The sequence below is a fragment of the Haemaphysalis longicornis genome, unplaced genomic scaffold, assembly GCF_048455015.1.
Source record: "Haemaphysalis longicornis isolate Haplotype H1 unplaced genomic scaffold, Haemaphysalis longicornis Haplotype H1 scaffold_71, whole genome shotgun sequence".
NCBI lineage: Eukaryota > Metazoa > Arthropoda > Arachnida > Ixodida > Ixodidae > Haemaphysalis > Haemaphysalis longicornis.
The window spans coordinates 875,984-886,008 of record NW_027526425.1 but is presented as its reverse complement, the minus strand read 5'-3'; the positions used below and the strand labels follow the sequence as shown (position 1 = coordinate 886,008).

The window sequence follows — 10,025 nt, the reverse complement described above, 5'->3', positions numbered from 1 at the left end:
AATATCCTATTTTCTTCCACCCACTGCTCTAGTTTGAACTTCACTGCCTGCATTGCTAACCAGTACAGCACTGACATGACGGTTACTGGCCTATACGAGCTCGGGTTTGTTTTGACTCCTTTGCCCTTGTACACTAAGTTCATCCTGCTCATTTGCCATGCGGCCGGTATTGCCTTTTCTTCTATCCTTGTTCTGAGGCTTGCAGTACCTTTCCCTTGCTCTTTGGTCCTAACTGGTTAATGAACTTCATCGGTATCCCATCCGTGCCTGTCGCGGCAATTTGGGGACCTTTTCCTCTGCTGAGCGGCTCAGCCTCTGCTTGAGCGGCTCAGGCAGCGCCTCCTGGCAGCCGCGGCGGCATATTTTGCTCGTACGAGGCCGGCGCGGTCAGCCGCCCCCAGCGGCGGAGGTATCACAGAACGGCGCCTTTCCTGGCGAAAAATAAGCAATTCTGCTTACTTTTATGTTTCCCGATAGCTCAACAGTTACAAAAAATTCCCCTGCACCTCCCCGAGGGGGATTGTGAGGATGCAGAAATGCGAACGTCGAACGCAACTTCCTCGGGTACCATGCGAGGAAGGCACCGCACAACCTTCGATACGTCGATGGGCACGTTCACCGCCTGTCCCTTGATTCCAAACTGCCCGTTGCCTCGAGTCAGCCGCCTGATGCTTATGAAGGGGAGTCGAGGCACGATGAGCCGCTCTTCGACCGGGTTCAGATCGGGAAGATGCGACGGCCGAGGAGGATAACGGTAGCCAAGACTCACGTAGCCCTCCTCTTCGCAGCTTTGTCTTCTTCTCCTTCTTCTTCTTCAGCGGTTCCCCTACGGGAAGATGACGATGGTGGTTGAACGCGAAGCTATCTCGTGATGGGTTGTTTGGTTGGCCAATCCCTAGGGGCATCATGCCACAATCATCATCAGACGCGCTGCGGACGCCGGCCAAGGGACGCACTACAACCCCCGACTATAATGCATTTCTGCATAAAACAAGTCTGGAACATCGCCGAAGAATAAATGATGTTGGTTTTTATGCGAATGTTATTAAGGAGAGCGCAGGCTGTTCTCTGAGAAGTCATCTGATCACCTCAACGCTTGGTTCCAGGAGCATATGTTGGCTCTACAGTTTTGTGGCTGCCCTCGCACGCAGGAACGTCAGCAAAACTGAATTTCACATCACGAATTTGTGCGGGCACCTTTTTCGGGTGACGTGTAAACTAATTTCGATGTTCGACAGTTTCAGTAGCGCTCGTCGTGCTAACATTTAAATAGGCGTTTTATTTGCTGCTGTGTGTCCTGCGTTGGACACACAGATGGCTTATCCCAGGCACACGGCAACTTCGTGGACAATTTCTGTTCGGCTGTCTTGGCTACTGATGTAAAATTGCCGTCGCCGTGTGTTAGCCCCAGCCGCGGCAGACAATTGCTCCAGCAGCTTCCTCGGTCGCCTTCCATCAGCTTCCTCGAAAAAAAAAAGCGCTTTGGGTTTGCCGACGAGCACAAAAACGAAGCAAGGGTTTATGTTCGTGAAATATCAACAAAATTCGAGAAATTAAGAGAATTGTACGTGTGTATGGATTCCTATGCCGCTTCTGTTCAACTTGAAGTTTTTAATTGCGGCCATATTGGTGCTTCTCTGATTTTTTCGTAATATTGTTTGCTTTTCTGGTTTTTATTATTTCGGAATCAATAAACAGGTGAGTGCGGCGGATTGGTTTTCTTTTTGTTCCATTAGATCATTTCTAGCTCTATTGGTATCTTTAGTTTTTCTTATACAAATAACATACATTTACGTAATTATGCGACAAATGTTTTATAATTATGCCGTTTTGTTCGAATGCAAGGCGTTTCGTGCGTATTAATAATTCTTTGTGTTGTTCGGGTTGCATTTCCGGGTTCTTTATAATTTTGTTTTATTAAACGTGTGATTGCTGTGAATAGGCAGACTTCCGGATATAGCAAGTTCATTTTTATTCTTTTTTCCTGTATGTATTTTTAACTTCACTCGACAAATGGTCTACAGTTACACTATTACGACACGTTAACTTCGATCTCCCATTGTGCGTTATTGTGCAAATGCCAGGCATTACAAAGATTGAGCTCTGGCGTATTGCCAAAAAAATGCTGACGGATTAAAATTTACATTCCATATTTTTTGCTTACTCCCAGCCGTACTTGCATTTAAAACTATTCATTCGAATCACACCATGTTCCAGGGCTATATAGAGGGCCCTGTTTCGGCCTGAATTTCTGCGTTGATGCCGAAGACATGTTGCTGGCGTCTGGTTTTTTTTCCGCAGGTGAAGTAGCCTTTATTTTTTAGTATTTCTCAGGGCTTCCTATTTATTTGAAGCCGCAGAACAGTTCACACACGGCTCGCTTCGCGTAGTCACGTTGGCCCTCTGCACGGGATACGCGGACCGGCGAAGCACGGTACGAGCAAAAGATGCGGCGCGGATTGACAGGGGGCGCTGCTGGCTCAAATTCTGTGGCGCCACCATGTCAGTGCACGAGGCCTATACGGCCGAGGCAACCCGAAGACTGCTCCTCGTCCGGTGGGTGGCACATGTATTGTGTGTCCGCGCGGCCTTGCCTCTTTCCCGAGTAGGAGCACGGCAGCAGAAGACACGGAAGAATTCTGAATACTCGAAATCTTTCAAACAGTTTCGAAGTTCCCTAGCTGCTTGCGGGCACAGGATGTGAGCGAGGCGTTTGCGTTTGAGAAACATGGTCTTAGAACGGGTTAAAATTTTCAAAAGAAATACTTCTTTTTGACGAGAGAGTGGTTCGGAGTGTAAAAAACGACATGTTAGCTCACTTACATTTGTCGGCTTTGTTTTGTGTTTTATTCGGTTTCCCTCTTTTTGTAGGGGTGTGAAGCAGGGTCGGGCTCGTTTATGTCCCTGTGCAATAAGGATGAGTTGTTAATCAGCGCTTCAGTTTGTCTTTCTTCCTTTTTTTGCTTCGTTTGCTCGTTTAGGTAGTGTGAGCGGCGTCCTCAGGGGCTTAGAAGAATTTGTTGTTGGGCCAGTTGGTGTATCTTGGTGAATAAACACGAGCTTTGCGTGTCCTTCCTGTGTGTATTGTCTTTTTCGCGCAAAGCCGGTGTTTATTCCTCAGGGACCTTCGGACAGAGGGCCTTCCCCGTTTACGAGTACAAAGCTGTTTTCACTTGAAAGATATGTTTTCACCGGGAACGAGCCCCCTCGTCAGAAGCCCGCTCGTCACCGGAGAACCCGTCGTACGCCAAATCGTCACAGCGGCCTTTTTGTACAATGCAATCTCGACATAGGAACTCTCGGTCAACGTGCCTTTTCGTGGGGTGTAGGCCCGTTCGTCACATGGCGTTTCGTCATAGGCCGGTTCGTAATAGGCCGTTTGGTCACATAGGATCATTCTTCATAGGCCGGTTCGTAATCGGCCGTTTGGTCACATAGGATCATTCGTCATAGGCCAGTTTGTCATTAGGAAAGTTCGTCAGAGGAACACAAAAACAAAATTCGTGGCTTTTTTTGACGTAAGTGTTGAGGCATGACTATAACTACTTTGCACACCTTTTCGTAGTGCCGGTCCTCTTAGCGGCTGCCACGGCGATCCTAAACTGCCAGTAAGGCCCGCCCCAAAAAATGTTTGGCTTTTGCGGAACCCGTGCACGAATTATCCTGGTCTTGCAGTCCATACCGCTCCCACCCGTCCACCTTGCCTTTCACATGAATGGCACGGTAGCAAGTGCACGCTCGCGCGACTAATTTGCAGTGGCCGTAGCACTTCTTTTTCTTCACTTTTTTTTATTTTTGTTGCTCCCTCACTGGTAGCCAAGTGCTCACAGCGTGGTCACTTTTGCCCCTTTCCTTGGAAAGGCTTTTTTGTGTGCACATAACTCACTCGAACTGTCCGAAAGGAGGATATGAAAACGTGCAGCCCTGTAGGAGGCATATCCGCTCCCCAAGCAGCTAGCTGAGGGGGCGCCCTTTTGTTTATTTTGCCTGAGAGCTACTGCCAAGAATGGCGGACCGGCGCCCCGCGCATGCGCAGATGGCTACTGGAGAAAGGTCCATCAAATAATTAGTTGCACCACTTGTATCAAGCCACTAACAAGTGACACGAAATGGCCCATGTGAACACATAAAAAATATTTATTAGTTTACATTTCACAACTTTTACAAAAGTTTTTACAAACATTTTACAACTGAAAACGAAATGTTCCTGACGGCGGCCCTTAATGTTGCCAACGGATTAGTGTTGCTGTAATGGCTGATCACAGCTTGAAGTCACTGGTTGCAGTCGGCGTGCTTCTTTGATACCCTCGATGATGTTGTGCCCCCCTCTGCTTGAGCGAGCTTCATCTCAGTGAGGGCTTGCTCTCTCTTGAGGCAGGCCAGGAAGGTCCAGATTTTCGGTGAGCAGCAGCCCACATTGCTCTGAAATAAAAACAATAAACACGCTAAAATTATGGAACATATAATTCGTGCCTAATGCTTGCTTAACAAAAGGGGAAATATCCCCAAAAAGCTAACAAATACAGCGAGAGTATAAGTTGTTAACAGCTTATGTTGCAGTAGTAATTGAGGAGGCCTTGGATGATGACTACAATTCACCTGTAGTCCACGGTGCCAAGCCTTCACAGGATTGTTTGTCCGTGGCAGGTCTGTCATGGTCGAGTCCCTCACCGACCACACGGCGGGTGGAAACATGGCCGTAGACATGCCGTTTCTGCGGCGCCTGTGAATATATACATCCTCGAAGTAGTCCGCTACCGACGCAGCCTCTGTACGGAAATCTTGTAGCAAGTTCTTGAAGGCATCAGGGATATCAGCTATCGGCAAGAATGCGAGAGCCGTCAGCATTATCTTCTGGAAGTGGACAGTGGTACAATGAACTCCTGGATTATTGCCCGATAAGGTTACTGACGCAAAAAGTATAACACTGTGTACCTTGACTGCAAATTCTTCGTCCGTGTTGTAGCCACTTTGATGGCCGGAGGAGCAAACCTTCCGGTATACTGATTGAGATAAACGAAAAAAAAACATCCTTGGATCCTTGCTCCAGGAACAGTCGCACCAATCACGTTGATAGCCGCAATCTCAAAGTCCGTGTGGACCACTTCTACGTGTTTTGTACCCATACAGGCCCACAGGATATCGAAAAACCTACCCAAATAAAAACAATATAATCACTTAACATCAGACAGAACGAACAAGAAACCTCTCCGGAAGTGGACTTCAGTAATTACCGTTTGTAGGTTGCCTCAGACTTGCTGGGGAGTAGGCCGTAGTCCAAGGGCACCACAATGCCATTGATGGCCGCATGCAGAGTGTACAGCTGGTAAAATTGATCGGGGGTGACTTTGAAGGTTCCGTCAGCAAACCATGAAGTTGCTTCAGCTAAGCACTTCAAGTTTTGCTGAGTGGCAAAAATTAGAAGTCGTTCGCTGTCACCCGCACCGCCGTCGTATAAGAGGAATGCGTCTCCTTTGGCTGTGACCTAAATAAAAGGGAAGATTGAAATTAGCTACTACACACTGGAAATCTATGTTATGATAAAAACCCGCTGAACATGCGGGAAAGTATATAAGCTACGAAATAAGCAAAGTATTAAAACTTCTTATGCTCTGGTCCCACATTGCAGAAGTTGCCCGCAGGCACATAGTGCGCTTCTAGACGACACCTGTTCGAGGAAGATCAATCACAAAACCCAATGTAAAGACGTAACACAGATTCCGGGAGTTTGTGGGCGAGGCATAGGCTTTATCAGAGAAACCCCAAAAACCTTTTAAGATAACAAAAAGAAAAAAGTACGAACGGCAAACTGCGGGCGGCATAGGTCGTCGCAGTTGGAAAAACGCCACCACAATTTTATGTTCGCCACGTAAAAGTTTGCGAGCTTCTACTATACCTTAAACTCTGGAGGGAGTTGTATGTCAGCCCTGCAGGAAGGCACGCTGTAAACGAAATTCGCACGTTGCCTCTGCTTTCGGATTGCGCGCCGAAGCGTGGAAACAGCAGGCAACTGGCATGCGGTGTCGTCAGTGACAGATGCAGCGGCATCTAGAAGTATTTGATGTGGGGGAAATCGGCCTTCTACTGCAAAACAAAAATCAAGAGCAGGCGCAATTATTACCCGTTCAAAGATAAAAAAAATACAGGATCACTTTCAGGGTACTTACCTGCCTTCCTCTTCATTTCATGTCAAACTCGCAGGGCGTTCAATTCGCTTGGGTCTCCCACATGCGTATGTTCGCTAGAAAAGGCTAGGATCCGACTTGTGGCGAGATCAGTCGTGACTTTGACTTTACAAAGGCCTCTTTGCCGGCAGGTCCAATACAGCGTAGATTCATTGACTTTGACTCGAGTATATGAATACCCATCATGTAAAAGTATCGCACCCCCTCTCGTAGTGCCTATTACTTCCATGTTTGAAATGGAGAATAACACCATGAGCAAAAATACATCCCTTTTATACCGCGCAGACACCTACCCAATCCTTTCTTAAGCCCGTACTACATGGAGCGATTTCGCCTGCGAATTCGCTGATGCGGCGCCGCTCGTGCGGCAAAACCACCTTTTTTCGTTGCTGCGGTAAAGTGCCAAACATTTGAAGCGGTCGAGCCACTGTGTAAGAATATCAACGCCGCTCTGCGGCGTGTGCGGCGTAGAGGGGCCGGACCTGCGGCCAATAGGAGCACAACTCGGCACCACTTGCACGCTTGGAAACCAGATGGCGTTGCTTGTATGAGCGCGACAAAAGCGCGGGAACACCAAAACGTTTGTCTTCTCTTCTGTGTGTGCGTATATTGATAAAGAATTGGCGATTCTTATATAAAACCGCAAGTAAACTTATATTTACCGCAAACCAGGCAGAAACAACTTGCCAAGAAAGTAAAATAAAACCACCCTTGTTAAAATCACAACAACATTTGCTGGTGGCAAACTTAATTCAGTCTGCAAACAAGGCGCATCTGAAATGCGAAAATCGCGGCGTTCGCAGGCCCCATGTAGACGATAATTCCAGGCATTGCGAACTTCGCAAGTGCGAATGTTCGTTCCAGCGGATTCGCAGTAGAAATTCGCTCCATGTAGAACGGGCTTTAGAAGCATGTGGAGTTAAAAATCTCGGACTAAAGCTTTCTTTAACCTTTCCTTTTGCAAATATGCAAAAGAAAAAAACATCAACCCACTAACTAGGAAAAGGTCAACCTGGTACGATTTACCGAAGTTGAAGCCGTTAACCCCCCCCCCCCTCGCCCCACATATTCTCTCCTCGCTACATCCGAAGAAATGAGACACTCCCAGACGAAATTTCCAAGGACGAGAAAGTCGTTGGGTGCTACCACTTTCCATTTACGGGACCAGTTAGAACCAGACGCCTGGCTCGTCTTCCAAGAACTTTGTTGGGCTACGTCCCTGTCTCACTTTTCTGTCGTGGGTTGTTGAGCTCGTATCTATAATCTTGTCCGAACACGTCACCCTACTTCTCACTCTGGCTTGCATTCTTTGTAGGGCCCAAAGTACAAAAAAACAAACAAATAAACCTGTGATTAGCTTCTCTCTTTCGAGTCGAGAAAAAAACACACGTGGGCATTCATTTTGTGCACCTGTGACAAACTGGCCTATGACGAATGATCCTATTTGACCAAACGGCCTATTACGAACCGGCCTATGACGAATGATCCTATGTGACCAAACGGCCTATTACGAACCGGCCTATGACGAAACGGGATGTGACGAACGGGCCGTACCCCTTTTCGTGCAACGAATTTCGTCGCACCGCTACCGTGTGAACAAAGGCCGGGAAGCGCTGACCGGAAATTGGCGTTGACAGCGGTTCCGAGGCTGGTTTCATCAATGTTAAACTCATTACAGCTACCTAGGAGGCCGTGGGGAGGTCTGTGCAACTTGCACGCGTGGATAGTGCCCTGAAGCGCTGCTTTTTGTTTCTTTGTAGAAGGGGGGTAGGAGGGTGAAGAAGCCAGGGTGACCTGGACTGCTTTGAAGGACTGATCATACATGCCCCGTTTACATTGACCCGGCGAGGGTGCGTTGAGTCGAAATAAACAGGTTTTTTGGATTCAACCCCCCCATGTATAAGCGGACGGGTTGGGTCGGAGAGCCGCCGGGGCGAGTTCAGTCGAGTCGGAGGCAGGGGGTTGGTTGGCTCGTTCATCGAGCTGAGTCGGCGGGCCGCGGGGTGCAAAATACCGCATTGGCGCGGTTCTAACGCGCCCCCAATCGTAACGCGTGGTAAAGGTCACGCAGAAAAAAAAAAATGACATTGGCGGTCCTGCGCAGATGAAAAAGACATCACACCGCGTTCCTGGAAGAAGAAGATTTTGTTTGGCGTATGCAGCTGTGGAAACCAAAAATGATTGTGCTTCATAAGATTGCTTATCCAGGTGCTGCTGGAAAGAAAGTTATAGCGGGGAACATTGAAGATGTTTGCGATTTCAAGGGCCTTGATCTTCATAATTCTAAGCGTTACGGGCTAATTGCAGCAGCAGGAAACATTGTGCAACAGCTGACCAAGGTATGAGGCATGCCATTGAGGAATTAGTGCGCCGAAATTCACTAACGTAGTGGTGACGAATTCGCTTTATTGGATCAATTTTTGATTTTGGGGGGACTTCATGTCCGTTCCGCATGGCAAAGCCTATTTCGGTTTTGAGCCCAATAGCAACGCGCACACAAATATTAAGGGTACCTTTCAGCAAAAGAGAGTGCGCGTTATACTTGTGAAAGTACGATAGCTCCTTTTCCGGGAACCTTCCGCTCCCCTCACCTCGATTCTTTGGACGGGGTTCATACAAACGCAAGAAGGGTCGAGGTAGCTGAACCCACCAGTCGACTTGACCCTTTCTTTTCGAGTCCATGTATCCGGGGCTACAGGGGCGTTGAGGATGTGTACTTAAACTGGCATGGACAATGTTACTTCAAGTTACAGTTGTAGTTGGGCAGGGTGTTGGACAGGTCTGTGTGACCACGTCATGGTGTGACCTGCACATGTTTGAACCCTTTAAACACATCTAAGGTGCTGTTCATGGGGGGGGGGGGGGGGGGGGCGGAGGGAGGCGGGAGTGGGGAGAGGGAGAGGCGAGCACGGCGAGGCTAAGCGCGCCCCGCAGTTGTTAGGAAAACAGACCTTATACCAGAACAACTTGGGAATGTAAATTTGGGCGCAGAAAATATGTTGGTTTTTGCCGTTTCGATTTCCTTTTTGGCGCTTGGATTTCATCGCCCCGTGACATTGTGAAAAAATCTCTGACTCCAAAGGGACAGGAAGAATGGTCTTCAGTCAAATAACGTGACACATAAAGCACATCATGTGATATAAATTTGATCCAAATTATAATTTTAACATAATTAATGAGTTGGGGTGGTATAATAACATAAATTCTTTTTGCGGAAAATTTGAGCACGCTCGTCCAGCGCCGTAGGCAATCTGTTTTTTTTTTTTTTTTTTTTTTGGGGGGGGGGTGTATTCCAAGCTGCAGTCTACAGTTATTATCGTATGCAGTTCACGTTATCATCGACGAAAGTTGTGTATTCGAGGGATATTGGTTTGATTTATTATCAGTACACAGATGACGGGCGCGACGTTGTGGAGGGCTCCAGATTAATTTTTCCCACATGGGTATCTGTAATATGCGCTGAAATCTCGAACACACGAGCGTTTTCTTTTCGCTTTTTGCCTACATCTGAAAAGTGGCCACCGTCGCGGCGGGGGAATAGCGGCGGCGATTCGGACTCGCTTTTGTGAGCTTAGCAGCACAACACCATATCCACTGAGCCACCACGGCGGGGTATTCGGGTGATCACTATAGTTCTGACTTCTCTAATGAAGTCCGCGAGCGAACGATGATGAGACAAAGCTTTCTTCCACTTTGTTGAAATCTTTTTATCAAATTTCCGTATATTCGAAAATTTCATAAGCGCTCTTTTCTTCGACGTGTAGTGGTTTGCGCCAGAGTTGTGCTGGTTTTTTTCTCAGTATGTATAGGTGTATTTTCATCAGCGGAATATTATTGTAG

At 47.6% G+C, this 10,025-nt stretch overlaps 1 pseudogene; it reads right to left on the bottom strand.

Annotated features, from left to right (window-relative positions):
- Nucleotides 1–4,173: 4,173 nt before the first annotated feature.
- Nucleotides 4,174–4,848, bottom strand: LOC144148013 (uncharacterized; annotated as a pseudogene).
- Between the last annotated feature and the right edge of the window lie 5,177 nt (nt 4,849–10,025).